This window comes from Nelumbo lutea, chromosome 4, assembly GCF_056320005.1.
Source record: "Nelumbo lutea isolate HS-2025 chromosome 4, American lotus-T2T, whole genome shotgun sequence".
Taxonomy (NCBI): domain Eukaryota; kingdom Viridiplantae; phylum Streptophyta; class Magnoliopsida; order Proteales; family Nelumbonaceae; genus Nelumbo; species Nelumbo lutea.
Window position 1 is genome coordinate 58,296,649 of NC_142687.1, and position 25,643 is coordinate 58,322,291.

The following is a 25,643-nucleotide window of genomic DNA, read 5'->3' on the forward strand; positions in this document are numbered from 1 at the left end:
TTCTCCACAGATTAGTCTAGATTGTGTGATTTAATAAATGAAATTTAATTGAGACCATACTCTAGTTCTAATTATCTCAATTATTTGAATTTTTTTCTACAAAGAAAAAAAAGTTATTGGAAATTTCAGTCCTCTATTTTCTATATTTGATGTGTCCAACTCTTATCCCATCTACTGTTGAGTGACCAGAAAAACCACTATTATTATACTTTTATTACTAAAGAGGGATATTATTGTAATTTGCATTAGAGTTTAGTGACTTCATATATAAATAGAGATCCAACAGACTAGGAGATCAATCTTTTCTCCCATTTGGTAGTCTCTTCTCTTCTCTTGACATGACTACTCTTCTCCCTCTCTTCTCCTTTTCTAATTCTAATACCATCAAGCTAGTGTTTACATTTCCCTTAGAGGTTCCAAACTATTAAAACCATTATAACTAAATCTCATAACCTACCAACCAAATTGAGGATCTCTAGTGTTTATCGTGAGCTTTCTTAGAGATTTAAGTCTACAAGTTCAGCACACAAAAAGTCTATATCTGAGGTTGTGTTATATGAAATTTAGTCACCAAGTGTTGCATTAACCTAATCTAGCCATGTAGGATATGGTTTCTATATCAATATTGTCATACATCCTAAGTTTTTCATAGATCAACCTACTTTTCCCACATAGCCGATGCTTGATATTTTTGTCTATTAATTAAAAAGGTTCTAGCAAAGGAAGGGTCATAAAATATGCACAGTAAATCAATCAAAAAAGAGAAAAAAACAACAACCATGTTTTCGTTATCAGCACAGGTACAAAACTCTCAATAAAGCTTCTTATAAGAGCATATGCTTCAAAGTAGAGATAAACAACTAAGTAAATCTTTAGTATAAGTATAGAATGCTTAAGTTCTCCAATATTTCAGCTTTATGGAAAGATCTCCTCACACAAATAAATAAATCATAATACATACTGCAAATGTTTGCCTGTAAATTGTGGACTCTCCACCTCCTAAATGAAGTTCCCTTTGCCACCATTCAAATCAAATGTCAGGACTAAGAATATCTAAGAAGGTAAATTCATAGGATTTAGATGCATTGAATCCTCTGTTATTCTTCACTAAGAATTCATTATCTTTCTTTTATCCAAAAAAAAATTATCTATTATCTTTCTTCTCTTATTTGGATCTCAATGTCTTCAATCTCGGATCAACTACATTTTCATTTTTGTATTTTGAAAAGTTCTACTACATTATCTACAAAATTCTAATTCTATCTTTCTTTCATGGTTGTAACTTGTAAGTGCAAATCTGATCTTTATTGTTAGTCATGTATGGCAATTTTTCATGAAGTTTCTCCCATTATGCTTCTAAATAGAAAAACATTGTAAATTTGTAATAATTATGTAAGCGGAATGGTAAGGCAACAAGGGATGGTCTCCTTGAAAGACATAGGATGACCATGAATTTGTGTGAACGAGGATGCAAGGGAGGTCTTGGATGAAAGGGAATTGTAATGTAGCAGGAGGAAAGAGTTGGGAGACTGGGAGGCAAGAACTCTCGAGACTGATCTCTTGTGGAGGTATTCGAGTCTCCCCTTTTTTGTAAGGGAGCCTAGAGGCTATAACGAGAAATGTACAAATAAGGACTTTTTTCATTAGAAAAGTGCATCGCGATTCTCATTAATTAATTAAATTTCATAAGGAATTTAAATTTAATAAAAACTTAATATACTTAAATAAGTTCAATTTTTATCAATTTGAAAAGTTAATAAAAAAATATTAGTTTTAAATATAGTTTAATTATTTTAAATTCCAATTAAAAATAAGGAAAAATATAAAAAACCTCATTGGGTTTTCTAACAATCCTATGAAACTCCCCAATATTTTTACCCTAACAAATACCTGCCCTATTGTTTTGAAAAAAAAAATGTAAATATCTTCCTTTAGTAAGCATTCCAAATAAAAATTAATGTTGATGTAATGCATTAATTTTACTTCACTTCAGCCTTTTTGCATTTGTCTAGGAAGAGTAAGGAGACTTATTATTTGAAAGTTGTTTAGCAAAATAAATTAGTGGATGGTAAAGTTGAAACTTTAAGTTATGTATGATAATGCATTAACAATGATAAGAGTATTTTGGTAACTTCAATGTCTTTGTTACCAAAGAGCCAAGGGAAAGGAGGTATTTGCACATTTTCTCAAAACTATGGGGGAGGCCTTTGTCTAGGCTAAAGCACAAAGGTGGTTTATAAAATCGTTATAAAAGATTTTTTTTATAACTTTACCTAAAAATAATGCAAAAATAATAATAAACCAATAAAAACTAATAAAAATTAGTTTTCAAAATTAATAGAAATTAGCATTAAGATAAAAAAAAAAAAAAGTTCAAACTTATCCAAAGAATAGGAAATTGGCCACTTTTACTAAAGCATAACTTAGATTGTGATTGGATAAACTAGAAATAACACAAAAAAATAACACTTGAATTGAACTTAGATGGACACCATTTAATTGAAAATGTCATAGACCTCCATCTTCAATTTTGCTGATAAATAAAGTGTGTCGCACGGTCCTAACTAGTTCATGCCTAAAACAGAATGTGCAAATGCCTTATGCTAAATTCTCAAAACGCCATGTGTCAAAATATAATCAAGTGCACCCTAAATTGCAAGAATAGTTAATCCAACATAAGCAACAACACCCTCAACAAACATTCAAACAACCACTCGGTTTTAAGTATATACTTAGATAGACATCTTCTCATCTCTCCATCAAGAATATTCCATTTTAGCTTCTATCATTGATCAAAACTTTCAACCCTTAAATTCCATCCAGTGAGACACTTTGAGCATAACCATTGAATCCCTAACCCTATAATAACCCCAAAACTTTCAACCCTTAAATTCCATCTAGTGAGACACTTCGAGCATAAAACATTGAATCCCTGACCCTATGAGACACTTCGAGCATAAACATTGAATCCCTAACCCTATAATAACCCCAAAACTTCCAACCCTTAAATTCCATCCAGTGAGACACTTCGAGCATAAACATTGAATCCCTAACCCTATAATAACCCCCAAAACTTTCAACCCTTAAATTCCATCCAGTGAGACACTTCGAGCATAAACATTGAATCCCTAACCCTATAATAACCCCAAAACTTTCAACCCTTAAATTCCATCCAATGAGACACTTGAGCATAAACATTGAATCCCTAACCCTATAATAACCCCAAAACTTTCAAACCTTAAATTCCATCCAGTGAAACACTTTGAGCATAACCATTAAATCCCTAACCCTATAATAACCCCAAAACTCGCCTAGATTCCAATGGGGAAATTCTCTGAGTTTTTTTTTTACCCTTCTCTGAGTGGAAACTTTACTCACCATAGCACTCTAGATTTACTATTTAATCCTAACCATCCAAATAGACTAACTCCTTCAAATCCGACTACTCAAATAGATTCTCTGTTCTTACACGAAATTATAAAATTACCCTCTAAGCCTTTTAAAATTCCCGAGATACCCATCTTTCAATCGTATAAATATCCCTAAATGTTTCCAGTGTAAGAGAAACAAAACCTAACCGAGCACCAATCCAGCCTTCGATTCCATCCTCTCTCCGCCTCCTCCTCCTCCTCTGTTTCTTCTTCTCCAATCTCGTATCGTCGTAGAGCTCAGAAGGGGGAAGATTTCCTAACGAATTTATCCTCTTCTTCTTCTTCTTCGTCGTCGTCGTTCCTTCCCATCTGTGAACCTCTGTTTTGGGAGATATTCCTTCACCGAGCCTCGTCTGTCGTCTCCCTCCAACCCGAAAAGCCCGCATACTCGTCGGTTTTTGGTCACCGAAAACACAAGCTGCAGAGCAGAGATTAGTGTACAATGGATTTTTGATCGATCATTAGGGTTTAGGGTTTTACCATGACAGCAGCCTCTTGATGGGTTCCCTTTCTCTGCATGTTTTTGAGACAGGGCCTTGCTTATGCATGAGAGGCTTAGATTTTCTGCAGGAATGTTGAGTCGCTGCACCTTGTTTTTTTCCCCAGGTTGAGCGAATAATGCCCTGCAAAATCTTGTCAATGTTCGTCCCATAAATTTATTTTTTCTATTTTTTTTTATAAATTTTGGGATCCTATGATGGCATGGAAATCTTTGAGACCTGATCGTCATGTTTGATGTAAAATATAAGCGTTTTTTCTGAGGATCCTAAAGGGAGCTAATACCATTATATTCTTTTTACATTCTTTTATTTGGTTTCAGCTTTATTTTCACTATTTGGTTTCCATTCTGTTGTTTATTCATTTTCTTCTTCTTTTGTTCTGTTCTGTTTCTTGATATTTGACTTTTTTAACAATTTAATTTCAATGACAGTTCTGCTTTTCTTGGTTTAATTGAATTATTTAGTGATGGAATATGCACTGGGCTCTGAGCAGACTTTCTTTCTGCGCTAATTTGATGGAAATGCAGCATAGAAAGCTATATCTGTTCTTCTTGTTTTAAAGAATTTCATTTTCATGCTTTATCATTATTGGAATGTCCTAATTTCATTATTGGAATTACCCAATTTCGTAGCAGCATTGTCTGATATTCTTGGATTGTAGGTGCTCTCATTCGTCCTAGAATATGAGTTTTTCAAAACAGTTTCCAAGTTTCTTGAATGCTTGAGTTTTTAGCTTTAGAGACTTCAAAGTTAATCTATATATCATAAAATCAAATTTAATTGGTATGGAAATATAATTTTAAAAATAAAATAGATAATTTCTTTTGCTTTCTTTCTTTAACATTAGTCAGTTAATGCTCTTGGGTCCCTATTAAATTCATAAGGGATTCTTGTAATCCTTTCTGATCTTTTTTTCCAAAACAAACTTATTTAGTTTTTGTGGTTTGTTTTCTTTACCAAGAGTGCTTTGGGTGCCTTCTTTCTTATAAGATAGTATTGAATGATGAAATAAGCACTGGGCTCTGAGCAGTTTTTTTCTGCCTTAATTGATGGAAATGCAGCCTAGAAAGCTATATCTGATCTTCAATTTCCATGTTTCCTTTGAAGTTCCTTATTTTAAAGTTGAAGTTATTTTTTGATATTAAAATCAAATGTTAGTATTTGTTATTTGTGTTGTACAACTGACTTAAAGTCCTATTTTTAGGGGCATTAAAGGCTTTCTTCCATTAAGTATTATACTAAAATGTAAAAAAACTGAAAGTAAAGATCTTGTTATTCATAAAAAATGTAAAAGCAACAACTAAAAATCTCCACAAGTAGTCAACGTAGATGGGTTATGGATTCGAATTTTTCGGTGTGCAAATATTGTGGTTTTGATCTTGTCCGTTTACACATTTTGTTTTCGTATTCAGTGTTGTGCATCATTAATACTTTTTTAGTTTCCCTTAACCCCTAAGCTGGTTGTCTACGTTGCAATAAGGATTAAAGTATTAGATAGGGATGCAATTTGAAAATTGTCTTAAATAGGAATACTCTTTGTAAATGAAAGTATCACTATATATATAGGGATACACTTTGAAAATGTTATAAATATATTAATAACATTCCATTTAAGATCAAAATAGTTAAAATTAATGTATAAATTAATGAAAATGTTATATGATTTTTATTGGTAACGCAAGTCTTAAAACATAACATATAAACTTTCATAAATCAATATATGTACAATAATTATTATATTAATTATTTTATATTTCATATTTTAATGCTCTAACATTTGACACAATAATCAATTAAAAATTAATTCGTAAACAATATTTTTATTTTTGTAAATAATAAAAATGTTATTATAAAATATAATTAAAATAGTAATTAAATAATTTATCCTCATATTGGCTTTGTTTGTTTAATTTTAATCTCTTAAGAGGAATTTTTTAACTTTAAGAGAAAATTGGTTGTTTGCTTTTTATCTTTTATCTCTTAAAGTTCAATTATACAATTTTTTTATTTTAATACCTTAGAAAAAACAAAAGAAACCTCATATATGAGTTTAAAATGGATATTTGATAGGTTTTAGAATTCAAAACAACATTTTATACATTTAGATTTTAAAGGAAAGAACAAATTGATCTAGCATTTATAAAATCTAATTTCTTTATCTTGTATGTATTTTATATAATTTTGTGGGGCTTATGATGGCATGAAATCTTTGAGACCTGATCGCATTTGATGAAAAACAAAAGCATTCATTAAAGCGGATCCTAAATGAAGTTGATTTTTTTATTTTCCTTTATTGTATTTATTTATTTATTATGTTTTTTGTATTAATAATAAAGAAAATATTACAAATTAGAGACCTTTGTCTAAAGCAATTAGCAAACACTAAAAACATCTCTTCATACAATTTGCATTACTTCATTTGGAAGATGCATAAGGTTGGTAAATCTTTGATTTATAAAGTTAAGGGTTTGTTTGGAAAGTCTTTTTGGGAATATCTTTTGGTATCTTTAACAGTTAAAAGACTCATTATGCTTTTGCATGAAGATTTGAGTAGCTTAATTCTTGTTTGTCTATCCATGGCTTTCTGTGTATTTCCACATGAGAATAAAACGAGAAAGATGTGAAAAGCTTCATTTGAATCCATTTGAAATCAGTCCAAAATGGGTTTCTCACATCTTTTTGAAATCAGTCTAAAATGGGTTTCTCACCTCTTTTTGATGCATCAACTTTTAAGTTAAAATATTTGCACCCAACCATGAGAGCCAAAGTATTATAAAAAATAGTATCTATTTTTGTTGTATCTTATAGTCATTGCTTGTTTAATACTCAATCTATATCATTATTCACCCATCCATCTACTTAAAGTAGCACAAAGAACACCTATTAATGAAGTTAGCCTTGGTTGACCTTTAGCACAGTTGTGAGCTAGGAAGTGTGTGCATTAGTTATAATGGGACACGGTCCTATATGGCCTGTGCTAATGGACATATGAAGAATAGTTGTTCAATACTATTTGTTTCTATATTGGCAATGATGAAGGCTTAGGTGAAAAGCTTACTAAAGGCAATCAGCCATAAAAAGAATTGTATTTTATTGCTATAGGGAGCTTTATAAATATTGTTTCAAGTAGGATGCTTTAGAAGGGGTTAAGCCAAGTAGCCGAATTTGTGATACCATAAGATTAGCTCTTCTAATCCCATGAATCCTTTGGATGGAGCTTCCAATTATCGACCCAAGTCGATACGTCCGTATTGGACTATATTAGTACTTTTTTTTAGGTTTTTTTTTTTTTGAAACCAATTTAGAGGGGTTGATTTGAGGTTTGACTACCCTTTAAACCAGTGTCTGACTTGATTCAACCCCTAGAAGGGCATATTGTAAAGCTATCGACACAATACATATCGATCGATACAAGTCGATACATATTCTTAGTAGGATGAAAAGGATTTTGAAAGATTGGGTAGTATAGTTAGTGAGAGTATCCAACACACTATTTATTAAAGTTTTTTGATCTACACCCATTGAATTTCGATGGGAGAATATCCAAAACTATTTATTTGATTTCATTCATCTCTAATGTTGCTTATTCTTCTTTTTTTTTTTCTTTTTACATCTTTAACGTGTTTTTGGTAACTAATCATTTTTTAATAATGTTGTATATTTTGTGGTGTATCCTCCTTTTTTTCTTCTTTGTTCAAAATTTTATAGGTTTAACAATTATTTGGTGATGAAAAAATATTGGGCTTTGAGTAGACCTTATCTCTACATTTATTGATGGAAATGCAACCTAGAAAGCCATATGATCTTGTAGTCCGTTAATGTTTGTATTTATTTCGTGCAAAAATGTTTTGTATTTGTGTAATATTGTTAACCAATTTTAATGGCCAAGTGTATTATAAAAATGTTTGAAGTTGTGTTTTTGTTTAATTTGATTAGCAACTCATTGGTATCTAACTCTTCCCCAAGATGAGAATAGTGCTTCTTGCCTCTTCGAGCTATTGTGCTTACTAACACCACTTAAGAAAAAACCCTAGAAGACTTGTGAATATTTTAGGAGAAAAGATAATCAAGAATGTTTGTTCTAGGATCACAAAGCTTATATATGGCATTTGGCAATTACATTTGGTTACATGATAACGGTTTTTTGGAACAAAAGACAGAAGATAATGGATAGGACATAAGACATCCCCATGCAGTGTTAGTTGATTTTCTCCTTGGTTAAGCCTAGAGAAATAGTAGGTTAGGCGTATGCATTTGCTAATGGAGGAACTTGTATCAATCCTTCCCTTTTTGTCTGATACCTTGTCCACAAGTAGGGATGGAAATTTCTACCCTACTCGGTGGGTAATTGCCCCTACCCTCCTTGATGGAGCGGGTTGTTTTTTCTTGAAGGCCAAGTTTTGGGATTCTACAATCCATATGGGTATGAGTAGGGTATGTTTTAGGCTAACCTAACCCTGTCCAACCTGCATATTGTTAGAAAGCATATAAACTTCATTTATTATGTGTTGAATTTAATAATATTTTGAGCTATATGTGAATGCTAATTGATATTTTATATGTATTTTACATGTCTTATCCATAAAGCTCATGGTTGGCTCAAAGAAATGGAGTCACCACCCATTTTTCAAAGGAAATGGGCCCTCATTTTTAGATTCGAAAATCGATTTACTAGCTTTGATAGTGACTCCATTCTTCGCCATAAAAGGAACCTAACCAATGGATTTTGAATCCCAAGGATTCAGAGAGGGAATGTGTTAGGCACCTCTCTTTTTAAGCTATTGTAGTAGCCTAAGATAAGATTGGCTATGCTCTACATTTAACAAAGCACCAATAAAAATGGTTGTTAAGAACTCCAGAAATCAAGCGAAAACGCTCTCAACCTTGCCCAAAATTGATTTGAGTTGATGTTGTCAAGTCTTACGTATTAATTTCCCTAAGACCCTTACCTCTCTTCCTCTTTTTCAACTTGGATGAAACTGGAAATGCAAGTTTTCCATGGTTTTTGGACCTCAAGCAACCTAGAACAAAGATAAAAATAGAGATTTATGAATTCAAGCTTAGAAAAAACAATGAAATGAAAGACTTACCTCTCGTATACAACATTGGCGAGAGTTTTCTAACAATGAGAGCAAGTTCAAAGAATCTTAAATGAGATTCTAGGATGGATGGAGCGCTTTTTGGTTTCAAATCTTGTAATTGAAAGCAAAGGGGCAGATTTGAAGTTTGATATTTAAGGACTTTGGGATTTAAGGTAAAATGAATACATTATACAAGTTGGGAAAATACTAAATTTCTCCTCTTCTCTTTTAGATCTCTTTTTTTCCTCGCTTGAGCTCAAGTTGGATCAATATTTATAGAAAAATGGAGGGGGAGAGTTCTAAAATTTATCCAATCACAAGGATGAGTTTTGAAGAAAGCTTTTACAAAAGAATGGGTAAAGATTTTTCAAAGAAAATGGTGATTAGTTAACTTTTCCTCTTTGTTGAAAGATTATCTTCGATATGGCGGTGGTTTTCACGGGTTTTATGCGTCTAATGGGAGCTTGGGACGTACTTGTCATGTCACTTTTGTATTTGGGGTCGTTAGTGGTAGAAAATGTAAATTTTAATGAATTTTTAAATGTGGTTTTGTTTTTTCTTAATTTTAAGTGGGTGTATCTTTGGATTTTTGGGCTTTTTGAGTCTATTAGGCTTAATTTCATGGGTCTAGGTGTTTGAACAAGTCAAAAATGGGTACGACATCAACCATCTCCCTTTTGAGGTTTCAGGTTGGGACAGATGAGGTAGTGATTTGATCAAGCATTTCCTAGTTTAACAGTCAAATGGGTGAATTAGGACATAAAATCTAATGTGTTGGGGTTTTTCTTGGTCTCTGAACATATTGGTGATGTTAGATTGGCCTACTAGGGTCGAGATAACGGAGATCTATGGCAAACAAATTAGGATTAATGAGATTTGCTGAAATAAAATGTTTGCTTGATGATTGGTCAAACATGGGAGTTTTGAGATGAAGTTTGGTGAGTTGGCATTTTTGAATTCCTAAATCTAATGAAGGTGATGGATCTTTGATCAGAAGTGTAGATTGATAGATTTGATTTGGATCTAGGTTTTAACCAATAGTTTATCAATTAACAAGAGGGTTGGTTGGTTGCTAGTTTGATCATAAGTATTCTAGACTCAAAGATTCTAATAAAGTTTCTACCCTTCAAACCTCCACCCAAGGACAAATGGGTTTGTTTGGTTGGTGGTTATTTTAAAAGTTTTTTGGCAAAGCCTTTAAGGAACAAAATCCAAGGGCACACACCTATTATCCTTCATCTAATAGATAAAATGAGAATTTAATTTTGTTTACATGAGAGTGTATATAATTGTGAGTGTTCAAACATGCGAGAAAAATGAAGATAAAAGCCACAAAGAATAAGGGCAGAATGCAGCCATATGTTTAAGTTTGCAAACAATCCTACAAATTTCTAGGTGGTCGCACTTGGGGACTAATAAAAGCTAAGTTCTTTTTTTTTTTATGGAAACTAGATGGTGCTACACAAGACGGGGGTAGCACAACCCCAACAATCACTCAAACAAATGAGGTCCAAATCCATAGGAAGCCTACAAAGGTCTAGAAATAAAGAACCAAATAGAGAACATCCCGCAACTTTTAAGATCCAATCTGTGACATGATTTGCCTCTCTTCATACATGCTTATACTGAACTCCACGAACCAGCCAAATCTTAAAATCTTTGTAGTCCTTGATGAAGTTCCTCATACTCCACAAGGGCTCGGTCTGACCGATAGGACAAGAGATGAAGTTCCTCATCACCTTCAATGATGACACGAGAGTCCTTGAAATTTTGGACTAGATTGTGGACTTCCCAAGTAGCCCAAGCCTCAATTGTGTTGATCAGAAACCCAAAGCATAGCCTTTGAAGTCTAAAATTTTCCTGAGATGGTTTCTAGCAACTACAACGGTCGAACACCAACCATTTCCTGAGCAGGAGGCATCAAAATTTATTTTTTAATGGAATCTCCATTAGGGGGAGCACGAAATAAATTTCCAAGATTTCTCTTTCTTTGACTTTGATCCATAATCAAATTGTTAAACTTCTGTCCAAGAATTTTCAGCACTAGTAAGAATGTTCTGGGGAGGTTTGATTTATTTTGAAACACTTTATTATTCCTGGTTTCCATATTTTCCACAGAATGTGAATAGATTTCTCAAGTCCTTTTTTCCTTCTATAGAGAGGGTTTTTACTTATTCTTATCCACCAATCCAGAAGGTTTGAATCCTCCTCTTTGGGACCATCTATGTTTTGACCAGCAATTGACCATGTCTCTTTTGATATCTCACACTTACTGAAAATATGATTATTATCCTCTTCCAAGCCGCAGAAACAACAATCTAGATTGATTGGACAACCCCTCTCTCTAAGAAGACTTTTAGAGGGGAGCCTATTTTTAAGCAGAAGAAGAATGATGACCTTTAGTTTTGGCAGATGCTCTAGATCCCAAACCAAGCGATCCCATTTCACCACATTATTTGAATCAATGTTCCTTTTGCATTTTAATTTATAAGCTGATTTCGGAAAGAAGTTACCATGTGTTGAAAGCCCAAATCAATTTGTCTTCGGTGTCCATACAACGGATAAATATTGATTTAATTTTATACCAATCCGCTGCATTCACCAATCCTTTGACTTTTCTTTCTATCCGTACTTTCCTTTCATGTTCAATGGCTTCACTTACAAGGGTAGAGGCACCCTCATCTTGAGTTCTAGGATAACTATCTGCAAGGGGTTTTCTCCACACCAATTATCCCTCCAGAAGTCAATATTTTTTTCCATTACCAATTCCCCACTAAATACCCATCTTAATACAGTCTCTAGCTTGAAGAATACCTCTCAGGCCCAAGAGATACCTATTTTCTCCTTTGCAGAGTTGCGCAAGAACTCCCTTACTTTGGCTAGGTAGGCCAACATGGCGGACTCCCAAGCTTCATACTGTCCATTCACTTGGTTAACCACTAGTTGTGAGTCACTATACACCACAATATACTTAGCCCCGACTTCCCTCGCCAGTGATGCCTGGCTATAAGTGCCTCATATTTAGATTCATTGTTTGAAGCTCGGAATGTGAACTAGAGGGCATATTCCAGCTTTACCTCGCTCTGCCCGTAGAGAATCACTCCAGCCCCGCTTTCGCACTGGTTGGACAAGCCATCCACATGAAGGATCTAGGGCTCCTCATCCCAGGCCGGGGCATGTGCCGCATTAGTCAATGCCTCTGAAGTGGTTACTAGGTTGGCAACTTCAAGGATCGACAAGCTGAAGATACACTCGGCAACAAAATTTGTTAGGACTTGCACCTTGATTGCTGGTTGTGGCTCAAATCAGATGTCGTATTCACTGAGTTTGTGGCCCATTTCGTAAGTCTCCGTAAGACATCGGGCTTCTGGAGGATTTGATTCAAAGGTCGATCAGTCAAGACCATGATAGTGCGGGCCTAAAACTAAGGTCTTAGCTTTCGTGCTGCTAACACTAACGCGAAGGCCAGTTTTTCAATGTCTGGGTACTTAGTCTCAATAGCGTGCAACACATTACTTACATAATATACTGGTCGCTATACCTTTCATACTTCCTTAATAATAATCAAGCTTACTACCTCATCACTCGTAGAGAGGTAGAGATTAAGCTCATTCCCGGGCTCGGGTTTGGTCAACAAAGGTGGCGAACTTTAATACTTTTTTATCTCGTCAAAGGTGAACTGACACTCTTTAGTCCATTCAACACTTCGATTATTTTTTATGACCTTTAAAAATGGGAGACATCACCCAGTCAACTTAGACATAAATCGGTTCGAGGTTACTATTTGATAACTCTGTATTTTGATGCCTTAAGGGCATCATTTCAGAGGTATTTTAGGCCTTAGAATAGTCAAAATGTGTCATTTTCCTAGTTAAATTCAATATTGTGACTTCTAAGGGTCCCTATGCAAATCTTGGGGAAAACTGAAGAAGTTTCAGGGCTAAAATGCAGTTTTTAGGAAATTTGTGTGAATTCCAGTTGAGAGAGGGGGTGTTTCTGTGAAAAACTAAGCACGTGAGGGTGCCTCCTATTTGCCAAACCCAGATAGGCACCCCTTCTATTGTATTAGTATACTCCCCTCTTCTTAGCAAACCCTAGGGCACCTCTCCACTCATTCTTTTCACCTCTAATAAACCCTAGCCGCCCTACGCTATCAAATCTCCACCCTCCACTCTCTCCTAACCTCTAATCTCCATAATCCAAGCCTTAGCAGCCCTTCATACCCTTAGATCTCTCCCTATACAGCATTCTATTCTTACACCTCACTCCTTAAACCTCAAACAATCACCTTAAGGCACCACATAACATCAACCAATCACATTTCTTTAGCTCTAGGCACCCAAATCTCAGCCTGACATAATATTAGGCGCTCTCTCCTTTTCATTTCAGCCTTAGGATCTCCTCAAATCAATCCTAACCCTCCATTCACAAACCCTAGGGTGCCCATATTTTTGCATAAACCCAAGAGTTACCCATCTCTTCCTCTCTAATCCCAGTTATGCCCACCATTCTCTATAAAAAGGACCCAAGGGGCCCTTGAGAAGGGGTTAGTCAATTCATTAAGTTCACAAAGCTAAGGTTTCTTGAGGAGTTCAAGGGTTGCAGAAACGAAGGACGCCCAAATCTTGTTAGGAGGGGTTCTTGCAAGTAATCCAACCAATCTGCAACTACCTCCACTGGATTTGATCAGCCATCCCTTTTGTTTTCTTTATTTTCTTTTATGTTATTTTTTATTGGATTCTGCCCCCAGGTAAAGTTCAAGGGTAGAGGAAGAAGATAACACCCAAGCAAGAGGAGGGGTCCCTGCTTGCAGTTCGCCTAACCACTACTACCACCTCTCGATCCGGATCCCAACCAGTTTCCCATAGTGTTAGATTTACATTTTACGCGTGTTTTTATTTTCTGTTCTTTAATTTCCAGATTTTATTTTATTTCTGTAATTTATTTTTATAAAATTTAATTTTTGTCTTTCTTTCTATAGATCTGAAATTCGGCCAAGTAAGACAGAAGGCCTAGCTCGAGGAGTTCGAGGGTCAAAGGATAGATCCAAAGATTGCTACCTCTGACCGAGTTGCGGATTTTTTATTTAGTTTTTATTTATTTATGCTATTTATGTATTTTTATGCAATTTTTACTTTTAGCATTGTTAGAATTTTATTTTAATTAATTCTATTTCAATTAATTAAATTTTGTGTTTCTACAATCTCAAATCTTGTTATTTTGTCCAAATTGAAGTACGTAACAATTTTCCCTCGCTTCCTTATGGATACAACCCCTTTCTCACCACTAACTGCATTTTGTAGTTATTTAAGAATCAAAAAATTTATAAATATTGAAACTGGTGTTCCAAACTGGTTAACGACACTCTTCCGACCACCAAATTTTTGGCGCCATTGCCGGGGAAGCAACGGAGAAAAAATTTTTATTTGCTTCGTACGGATCTATTTCATTATTATTTTTTCGTTGGAGTACTTGATTTATAATCTCATTTTAATTCTTGTTTCTCTTTGATTTTGCAGGACGTAATAGCAAAAGGTGGGGTATTGGAGCATTGCCAGACTACTGAAGAAAATAGAACAGAAGAGAAATTGGGATTGCAATTTAGGTGTAGTCGTCCCAATTTAATCCTATTTTTGTTTTTATTTTTGAATTCTTTTTGGTAAAGTAGTGTCTTTGAATTCTTAGTTAATTATTTTTATTTCTTGATAGATCCGATTTATTTTTTTAGGATTATTTTTTGTTTTGTTCTTAGATTTATTTTTTTTCTATTTATTTTTGGCTTCGAATTTGTTTTTTTATTTTTCGTTTCTACAATCAGTCACTCCTATAATTTTTCGTTTCTTTGATCTTTTAATTTTAGTACTAGGTTCATTATATCCTTAGTTTCCGTTTTCTTAATTTTTTAATTTATTTTTATCGATTTCTGTATTCTTTTAAGTTCTGAATTAGTAGGTGTAAGTTATTTTTTTCTTAAATCTAGTTTTTATCTTTGTCTTAATTTCCTAAGCGAACTAGATTTCTATTTAGGATTGTTAGGTTCTGTTATTTTTTTTTTCGAGATTAGAAACTCATTTCATTTCTTGGATTTTTTTGTTGCAAACTCTTTTTTTTTTTTCTATTTAACCTTTAGAGTAGTGTACTCCCTTCTTAATCTTCATTTCTATAGTATTAATTTTTTGCAATATTAGTTCCTTTATTTTTCTGTTTTCTGTGATTAATTGTTGCTATAATTAATTGCTCCCTTAATTAGTGGTTTAATTGAACAATTGATTGTTAATTAGGAAATTATTCAAAATTTCGAATTTGAGTTTAAATTTTAAAATTTAAATTTTAATTTTAATTTAAATTTCAAATTTCGAATTTCAAAAATATATATATAAATTAATTAATTAATTAATTAATATTTTAAATTTTATTGCACTTGCATTCCAACATTTAGGGTTTGATTTGTTGTAGGGCATACGTCATATAGGATTATTTAATTGCTGAAATTATCTTGTTAGTTGTTAATGTGTTAGGGTTTTTCATTTTTAATTGCTCCCTTTGCTGAATTAGTTTGTTTTATTATTTTATGTTAAATTGTTGAATTGCATATTAGAGATAATTGTTCCTGCATTGTAATTAGTTGCATTTATTTTGTTTATTATGTTTTTTCGTTAATCTATTTAAGGGCAATCCAATTTAAATAAGATAAGGTGGGGATTTCACCACCCTTCCTTGGCCCAAAAACCACCACCCTTTCACGTGCAGTTCACCCTAAACCTTAATTTAAAAATTGGACAACAAGATCCTTTAGGGGGCTCCACATAATTGATTCAAAAGTGTTCCATAACCAGCGGTTGGTGTCTAAGGAAAGAGGTTAACCGGCTAATCCTAAGTGGGTTTTATGGTTACTTAATTAGGTCATTGCGAGAGAAAGGAGAGCATCCCACATCCCCACCACTTACTTGGCTAACCAAAGGAAGTGGCGTAATTCCAAGTGAACCTAAGAGGATTCACATTGGTTGAACCACTAGTTTAGGAAACCTTAGTTTAGCCCCTAGGCCGTGTGTGAAGTGCTTGCACTTTTTAAAATTTAAAAATTCAAATTTTAATTTAAATTTCAAAATCTAAATCTGAATTTAAATTTCAAATTTCAAATAAAAAACTAAACAAAATAAAATGAATTCAAGGGCTAGAGTTTTTGGAATGAGAAACTACTTCCAACTTGAGCCACGAATAAATTGGAACCATGTGTCTCAACAACTAGATAAGATTAATGGGATGGCCCAAAGACTTGATCAAGTCCTTGCATTTCGTCAGCAAATTGGCCCATACCCAACCTTGTCATCCTACTCAATATGTTCCATTTGTGCCAGACCGACCCACCAAGTTGATGATTGTCCAACGGTAGTACAGTTTCCGCCGTTTATCCAAAAACAAGTTCAATCAATCCAGAGTTTCTCGACGCCTAATAATGACCCATTTTCAAATTCTTACAACCCTGGGTGGACAAATCACCCTAACTTTTCTTGGAGGACACATCGACCTAACACACAATCCTAACAGTACCATCCATCTAACTCCATGGCCCAACAATTTCAAAGGCCACAAAGGCAGAGCCAATTCCAGCAAACTTACCCTAGGAACCAGCCGGTCCAACCTTATCAGGTTTACCCACATCCTCCTCAGACCAATACATTTGCGCATGCCCTCATTGGGTCTGCCTTGGGCGCCATTGCCTACCATGTGTTTGCGTGCTAATGGTCTGGGCCATGTGCGCCTACATCAACTATTTTTCAAAATTTTAAAATAAAATACAATTGATAAAAAATTTGAAGAACTGTAACGAAGCTGTTCTTGACGATATTTCGGATTTCCTATACTTTGGATATTTGTTCGATGTCAAGCCCAATAGCGATTTCACCTCCACGATACTCACCAACACTCATGAGCGTGGTTTCCATTTCCCACCTCACTCATTTTATCCTGTCACACAAGAATGCTTTGAGTAACTGTGTCCAACATGCTGTGTTGATATTGGTTGATTGGAGTCGAGCTTAAGAGAACCCATTGTGTGGGAAGGGATGGAGACGACACTTTCTCGGGCACCAATTGTAGTTGTAAGAAAATAAATTGCTTGGCTAACACGTGTCAAGGGAGAGATATCAACACCAATAGAACCAATTCAAGTTGCTTATTCTCTTGGCCCACTATTTATCAGAGGTCGGCGTGCAACATGGAGCCAATGGTGCAGCCACATACGACGGCCTCTGATGGAAGTGCTCCTCAGGGCTAGACCGCATCCCAACCGTCCGAACCCACCTACCTCCAGGTGGCCTCAAGTGTAAATAGGGGAAACCCTATCAAGGTAAACATCTAGACTCTTGATTGTTAAGAGCTCCCTTATTTCTCTTGTGGCCTCGCTTGAGTGTTCTCACCTCAGGCCTCGTCCACCTGGCGTTGCACCCATACTAACATGACTGTCAGAGTCTCGCCTTGAGTTAGAACCCGGGGCCACTGACGCTCTCTCTCTCTCTCTCTCTTCAGGTCTGATCTACCATCCCTCAGCCACAACAGGCCTTGGCTCATAAGTGAAATTATAGTGTTGCCCTCAGCCCATTCTAACCAGCAACAATTGGCACCATCTGTGGGAAACATGGTTAAGACTTCCCTCAATCAAATTCACTCTAAAAAAAGATTAAGAACTAACTCCTAAGCTTCAACCACCATGGAAAGAAACACAAGGAACCCTCAAACATAGTCAAAATGGACCAATTCCAAGCGGTCCTCGACTGGCTCGACAACCTCGCATACAGACTAGATGAGGTGGGGTACCCGGCAAGAGGCCACCCTCAGGGCAACCGCCTCTTTGGAAGCCCAAGGCACCATGATGAGCATGTGTCTTCAAACACGTACCCGCATCTAAGTACTCAGGGAACCGGGCCAACTTGTATCTCGTCCAAGAGAACCAAGATGAGGCTCAGGCCCCCATCGACAAGAAGATTATTGACCTGCAAGCACAGCTCGACGCCATCAAAGATGAGCTCCGACAAGTTAAAGAGAGCCGACTGATGCCTCGGCAATCTAGAACCCTCCATCCAGGAGGATGGACGCCTTTACCTTGGACATCATCTTCGAGCCTTGAAAGAATGGTAGGATCCATCTAATGGACGCCATAAAGGTTGCGGAATGGGTGGGTGAATTTCAAAAATTTTCCTACCTTCTCCCAAATGGGAATCATATTCCCTAAATTTAGAATACAATATTCAAGGATCCTACTTGAACCATAATCAAACCAGATCTGTACCAAAAGACAAATGGGAGGAATATACCTGATCCGGAGAAGCACTATCTCCCAAAGTTGGTGTTCACGCCCAAAGAATGCTCCAAGGTCCGTTCCTGCTGAAGATGACACAGCTGTGGATGGAACAGAACCAGCAGAGTGCGTCCTACACACTGGATCCTTCACAAGAATCCTCTGGAAGTACTAAACACTGATGTCAAGAACAGATTTCTTGACTTTCTTTTTCTGCAAAGATCTAATCTTGCAAAAACAGATGGCGGCGGAAGGAGGAGAACTCCAAAAGTGAAAAAGCTAAACTGCTTCTTCTTTCTTTTTCTGGAGTATGAGATCTGATCTCAATTCGCAGGAACCTTTCTTGCGATTTCTCTTGATTCAAAATCTATTGTATTTCTCTCCTTTTTGGTTAGGGTTTCTCCTCCTTTCTTCTTGATTAAGAAACCTCCTAATTAGGAGTTATCCCAATCCAAATCATTATTTGGATAGGGGATAATCTTAATCCTATCTGCAGATAAAGTTAGCTTACTCCTGATCTTATCAAGAGGTTACCAGATTCAAATCTAATTTGAATTTGGTCTCCAAGAGTGGATAAGGCTAAATGCCCAATCCTTTTACTAACATTAATCTCAGATTCGCCCCAAGGATGGGTGATAATATCAGCCCACCTCGAAATGGGCTTCTGGCCCATTAAGTGTTCAGTGTCTAATTACTTTCCAATCTGCTGCCCAGTTGGGCTTCTTTGTATGGCATGGGACCCAAGCATTGATCTACACACCAGCCACATGGGTTCGGCCCAGCCTTTAATACAAGGCCCAACCGAATTCACTGAAAAACTCAATGAACCCCTTGAGTCCATCATATGAACCCTATGGGCCCAACACTTACATTAAGTGGTCCCTGGGCCAAACCATCTTATAAAAACCCAGGGACTGTGGGCAGGTGCAAGATTATCCCATCAGGTATTATCCTCAATGGTCTTACACTTAACCTCTCAGCCCTTAATGATCAAGCACTGCCCGACAAGAGAGGACCTCTCCCTCGGCTGCAAGGAACAGTGCCGCACTCTCCTCTCACATGGATCCCGGGAATTAAAACCATTTGCAAACAATTTGAAACCGTACATATATATATATATATATATATATATATATATATATATTAATTTTGCAAAACAAAATTCCAACGATTGAAATCAACTACCGGCAGTTTGGTTTCCATCAGAGAGAGTGCATTCCCGATCATTACCCTTTGTCCGACAAAGTGGCTGATTCTGTCTTATGATCACCCACTCAGATGAATTCTCAAACTGCCCCAACATACCCAGGTTTTGATCCCCGCTAAGGATCTCACTGATTGGCATATCAAAGGCAGCCTGATCCAACACCTAGTGAAGTGTCATAATCGAGTCTAGGGGTCAGGTGTAACTTTCCAGTTTTGCCCATCTATCTCCAAGGTCTAGGGCAATACTGGAAATCTGGTACGGTTCAATGATTCAAGTAATCCCATACTGCATGTGCCTCGGGTCTTACCCTGGTGGCTGAGACCGGCCATCCCAACACTTGGTGGCACACCAGTATCAGCCTTGGCAGGATAAATCTCCCCAGACTTATCCAACGGCTGTGAACATTTAAAACTAACACGAGTCTCTATAAATGTCCAGTTTTAGGGTTTTACACAGAATTAAACCAAACAACATGAATCAAACATGCACTTTATTTATTTCCACTAAATAACAAAAGCACATCAAATCAGATTGAAGCTAAGGGCATACAATAACTGTCTAACAAGCCTCTCCCACCGCACTTCAAAGCACCAAAGCACGAGATGTACAGTGGAATGACCGACCTGGACAACCATGTGGAAAGTTTCAAGGCGCTCATATTCCTCAATGGATACTCTGACGCACTGATGTGCCAGACTTTCCAGGAAACCTTCAAGGGGCGGCCCGCCAATGGTTTTACGGGCTCCCCCCTTGGTCCATTAGTTTGTGGGAACAATTTGCCAGCCTCTTCCTCGCCCACTTCATCAACAGTCGACGATGCCAAAACATCGTCCTCTCGCTTGTGGCTATTCAATAGAAGTGCGGTGAGAGCCTGCGGTCTTACATTGACCGCTTCAAGGAGGAGCTCGAGGTCTGGGACCTCAACCCCATGGTCTCCATGCATGTAGCCATCAACAGTCTCTTGCCGAGCTTAACTCTCAAGTGCTCGGTATCCAAGACATCGCCGAGGTCCAAGGCAGAATTTTTGAAAAGGCCTAGAAGTATATCGCCACCAAGGAGGCCTTGGTCGGCAACTGCCAGGAGGGAGAGGCCGACCACCATCGCGGAGGCCCAGAGAAGAAGAGAAGAAATGGAGATAGCCACAACAGCGATAACAACAACAACAACAACAAGGACAACAAGAAGCTACTGGAATTAGCCCTAGCTTACAGCAAGTACACGTCACTCAACTCCACCCGAACACAGATTCTCATGCAAGTAGGGAAGGAGGAGTACTTGAAGTGGCTAGGGAAGATGAAGAAAAACCCCAAGAGGGGATATCCAAAGAAGTATTGCAAGTACCACCGTGGCACCGACCACGATAACGAGGACTACTACAAACTCAAGAATGAAATCGAGTCCCTCATCCACCATGGTCATCTGAAGCAATACGTGGGGGGCGAGGTTGGTGCCTCGTCCTCGCAGCAATAGCAACAGCAATAGTAGCAATAGTTAGCCGGCATCATAGACGTCACCATCGGGGGCATAGCCTCGAGTGGAGCCTCAGTCTCGGCCCGCAAGGTCTACGCTAGGTAGTTGAACATACAAGGGCTGGCTCCCAAGAAACTGAAGCAAAATGAAGCCCTCACATTCACATATGAGGACTTGAAGGGGATCTCAGTCCCCCAGGATGATGCGTTAGTAGTGTCTGTCATCGTCGCAAACTTTATGGTGAAGAGGATATTAGTGGACAACAGCTCCTCAACCGACATCCTCTTCTATGATGCTTTTGAAAGAATGAAACCGGCGCCTGAGTGCCTCTAGCCCGCTGACATGCCACTCGTTGGCTTCTCTGGGAATGTGTTCGACTGGAGGGAAGAATCACCCTACCAATCACAGTAGGGGCGGAACCTCGGCAGGTGACAAGGATAAATGAGTTCTTGGTCATGAAGATCGGCTCCCCTACAACGCCATCATTGGGAAGCTGGCCCACCACACACTCAAGGCAGCCATCTCCTCCTACCACTTCGCCCTCAAGTTCCCCACCAAACATGATGTCAGAGTCGTCCTGGGGGATCAGCAACCCTCCCTCCAGTACTATGCGGTGGCAATGAAAGGCAAGAACAAGGAAGCCTTGCCACTAGAGGGCCTCAACCTCAGGGAGGAACCAACATGCCAACTGGCTGAGGACCTCATCTTGGTTCCTCTAGACGAGATCGAGCCCAAAAGAACAGTCCATGTTGGGTCCAACCTTCCCCAAGAAACCCTATCCAAACTAGTAAGTTTCCCTAGAACTAATGCCACTGTCCTTGCTTGGTCTGCTCTGACATGCCCAGAATTGACCCTCTAGTCATTACTCATAGGCTTGTGTGGACCCGAGTTCTAGACTAGTTCAGTAGAAAAAGAGGAACTTTGCACCGAAGCAATGGAAAGCCATAGGAGAGGAAGTTGACAAGCTACTCGAAACCGACTTCATCTGAGAGGTACATTACACTAACTAATTGTCCAATGTAGTTATAGTGAAGAAAGCTAATGGGAAATAAAAAATCTATATTGACTTCACATACCACAACCGAGCTTGCTCTAAAGACAGTTTTCCTTTTCCGATGATAGACCACCTCGTCAATGCCACCGCAAGGTACGAGCTACTTAGCTTCATGGATGCCTTCTCCAGATACAACCAGATCAAGATGCTCCTCGAGAACAAGGAGAAGACCTTGTTCATCACCGAGCATGGCATATACTGTTACAAGGTCATGCCCTTTGGCCTCAATAATGCTGGGGCCACCTACTAATGCCTCGTGAACAAAGTTTTCAAGCACTAGATGAGAAGAAACATCTAATCCTACGCGGACAACATGGTTGTGAAGAGCCTAAAAGCCAACCTGCATAGCCGAGACCTTCGACACCTTGTGGAAGTACAATATGAACTGCAACCCCAGCAAGTGTGCCTTCAGCGTCACATTAGGCAAATTCCTAGGCTTCATCGTCACACAGCAAGGCATAGAGGCTAACCCAGAAAAGATCCAAGCTATTCTTGACATGGCACCACCTCGATCGATCAAGGAGACCCTTCCCTTAGCCGCTTCATGTCGAAGTTGGATGACTGTTGTCTACCCTTCTTCCGGGCATTAAGAAATTGAAGGACTTCCAATGGATGAAAGAGTGTCAACGCACCTTTGAAAAACTAAAGCCTTACCTCACCTCACCTCCCCTCCTCACTCGGCCACTTCCAGGAGACGTGTTGTACATATATCTCTCGGTCAAGGACAAGGCCATCAACTCAGTATTGATAAGGGAAAATGAAGTGCAGAGACCGACCTACTATGTTAGCAAGGTCCTTTGCGATGCCGAGCCTCGATACTCTGAAGTTGAGAAACTGGCCTTTGCCTTAGTGGTCTCGGCTAGGAAGCTCAGGCTGTATTTTCAAGCCCACACCATCACGGTCCTGACCAACCAACTCCTTAAAGTCGTCCTTGCCAAGCTAGAGGCCACGAGATGACTGATCAAATGGGTCGTCAAATTGTTTGAGTTAACCTACAATGCCAGCCAAGGCCGGTAATTAAAGCATAAGCCTTGGCCAACCTTGTGGCAGAATGCACCTTTAGCCGAGCCCCAAAAGAGGAAGAAAGGCCTCAGTTGGCTGAGGGACCTCAGCCTACCTGGAAGTTGTTTGTTGATGGATCATCCAACTCTAAGGGAAGTGGAGCTGGCCTCATACACCTCACCCCAGACAACACCAAAATGGAATATGTGTTGATGTTCAACTTCTTGGCCTCCAACAATGAACACAACTATGAAGCCTTCCTTGCTGGCCTGTAGCTCGCGAAAGACCTCGACTCCCAACACACTGAGGTCATTAGTGACTCCTAGTTGGTGGTGAACCAAGTTAACGGTGAGTACGAGGCTAGCAAATAGAGCATGGCCAAGTACCTGGCAAAGGTGCAAGAGATCATCCGCCACTTCCAACACTTCTCCCTATGACAAGTTCCACGATCTGAAAACATGAGGGCCAACACCCTATCAAAATTGGCAAGCATCTCCAGCACAGACCTTGGCCAACCTATCCGTGTGGAGAAGTTAGCTCGTCCTAGCATCGAAGAAGCCCGGATACTCCTAGTACATGCCAAGACTTCTTAGATGGATCCCATCATCGCCTTCCTCCAGACCGAGCAGTTGCTCGCTGACAGAAACCAAGCCAAATGAGTCCGACGGTAAGCCGCCCACTACACCTTGTGTTAGATAGTGTATGCCCTTAGCTCCAATTAGATTGATGAACATATACATTTATTGTAAATAAATAAAAGTACATTATTGTTCTATGTTAATGTTGGTATGGTTCTATAAAAATTACCCTTAAACTGGACACTTATGAGACTCGTGTTAGTTTAGAATATTCTCGGACGTTGGATAGACTTGGGGAGTTTATCTGACCAAGGTTGACACTGATGTGCTGCCAAAGAAGTTGGGGCATCTTGTCTCAGCTGCTAGAGTTAGACCCGAAGCACAAGTAGTGTGTGTTTAGTTGATGCCCTGGACCTTGGAGATTGATGGGCAAAATTGAAAAGTTACACATAACCCCTAGACTTGATTAGTGTACTGCACTAAGAGTTTAATTGGGTTGTCATTGATATGCCAATCAGTGAAATCCTTTGTGGATCAAAACCTGGGTATGTTGGATCAGTCTAAGAATTCACTTAAGTGAGTGATCATAGTGATAGGATCGGCCCCTTTGCCAGACAAAGTGAATGATAGGGTTTACACCCTCTCTAATGGAAACCAAAACTACTGGCAGTGGATTTAAACTATGTTTGAAATTTGGTTTTGCAAAATATATTTATATGATATATATATATATTATGTTTTACAAAAAATGTTTGCAAAAGGTTTTAATTCCTGGATTCATCCAAACAGAGAGTGTAGCACTGCACCTTGCAGCCAGGGGAGAGGTCCTTCCTTGTTGGGCAGTGTTTGATCATTATGGGTTGAGAAGTTAAGTATAAGAGACCATTAAGGGTTGATTACCTGATGGGATTTATCTTGCTTAAGTCCATTATCCTTAGGTTTTCATAGGATGGTTGGATTCAATGATCATTTAAGTGTAAATATTGGGCCCATTTTGAGCCCATAGTAATGTGTTCAGGGGTTCATTGCTTTTAGTAGTGAATTCAACCAGGCCTTTTCATAGAGGCTAGGCCAAACCCATGTGGGCTTATGTGAGGTCATTGTGGGGTCCCACACTATACAAATCAAACCTAAATTGACCAAACAAAACTCTTGGATTGTGAGTCATATAGCTTATGGGCCTAAAGCCCATAATTAATATGATTAATTAAGATGTCACATGACAGCTTAAGTTGTCATTGACATGGGGCGAATCTAGGTTTGGAAATGGGTATGGAGCAACCATCCTCTTAAGAGGATAAGACTTATCTCTTGATAGAGTCTAGATCCAAATAAAAATTTGGATAATCTCCTAATTTGAATAGGAGAAGTGCTTCATAAAGATATAAAACAAGAAGAGGGCGAACCGGTCTAAAATACATGTCAATTATGCTCTCTCTCTCTTCTTCTTTTGTCTTCCAATAAACCCTAGTTCAACTATAGCTTTTGGGACTGATAAAGATCAATTCTTTCATTGATTTTTGCAAGAAAATTTAGAGAAATTTCGTGCTCACCGCCCCAATTCGATCTAAGCAATTGGGTTGCAGTTTTGCTTAAAACGACACTGTTGAACTAGAATCATGATCAAAGCTACGCCATCTTAAGTGGAAGCTAGTTTTAGAACTGATTTGGGCATGAACTTCCACCTTGGGATCTACACTTGTGTATCCGTATCAGGTATACATCTCCCTCTTTGTTTGGTTTCAAATCAGGTCCGGTTCAGTGCAAGACCAATCCTAAAAAAATGTAGTTTTTCGAAACTTAGGGAATACAATTCTTGGAAGGATTGGAAATTTTTTAAATTTTACCCAGCCATCTAACATGGTTCAGGCATCCATATGATCGATTCTAAACCTTCTTTCACCTTGCTTAAAGGGACGCTATACAGAAGATCTTTTACCTTGCCCTACCTCTGATGCCTCCGCCAAGAGGAGGGCAAGTACGTGCTCTGAGAAATTCACAAAGGCATCTACGGAAGCCACA

The 25,643-nt window shown here is 37.9% G+C and overlaps 4 non-coding genes across 4 annotated transcripts; all 4 read left to right on the plus strand.

Moving 5' to 3' along the window:
- Positions 1-4,121: 4,121 nt before the first annotated feature.
- LOC148860770 (small nucleolar RNA R66) lies at positions 4,122-4,196 on the plus strand. Its single transcript, XR_016095364.1, has one exon. It is a non-coding gene; the product is annotated as a small nucleolar RNA R66 (small nucleolar RNA).
- Positions 4,197-4,390: 194 nt separating this feature from the next.
- Positions 4,391-4,480, plus strand: LOC148860771 (small nucleolar RNA snoR118). The gene has a single exon (XR_016095381.1). It is a non-coding gene; the product is annotated as a small nucleolar RNA snoR118 (small nucleolar RNA).
- A 447-nt stretch (positions 4,481-4,927) lies between these two features.
- On the plus strand, positions 4,928-5,014 carry LOC148860772 (small nucleolar RNA snoR118). Its single transcript, XR_016095378.1, has one exon. It is a non-coding gene; the product is annotated as a small nucleolar RNA snoR118 (small nucleolar RNA).
- A 1,105-nt stretch (positions 5,015-6,119) lies between these two features.
- Positions 6,120-6,188, plus strand: LOC148860773 (small nucleolar RNA R66). Its single transcript, XR_016095366.1, has one exon. It is a non-coding gene; the product is annotated as a small nucleolar RNA R66 (small nucleolar RNA).
- Positions 6,189-25,643: the final 19,455 nt, after the last annotated feature.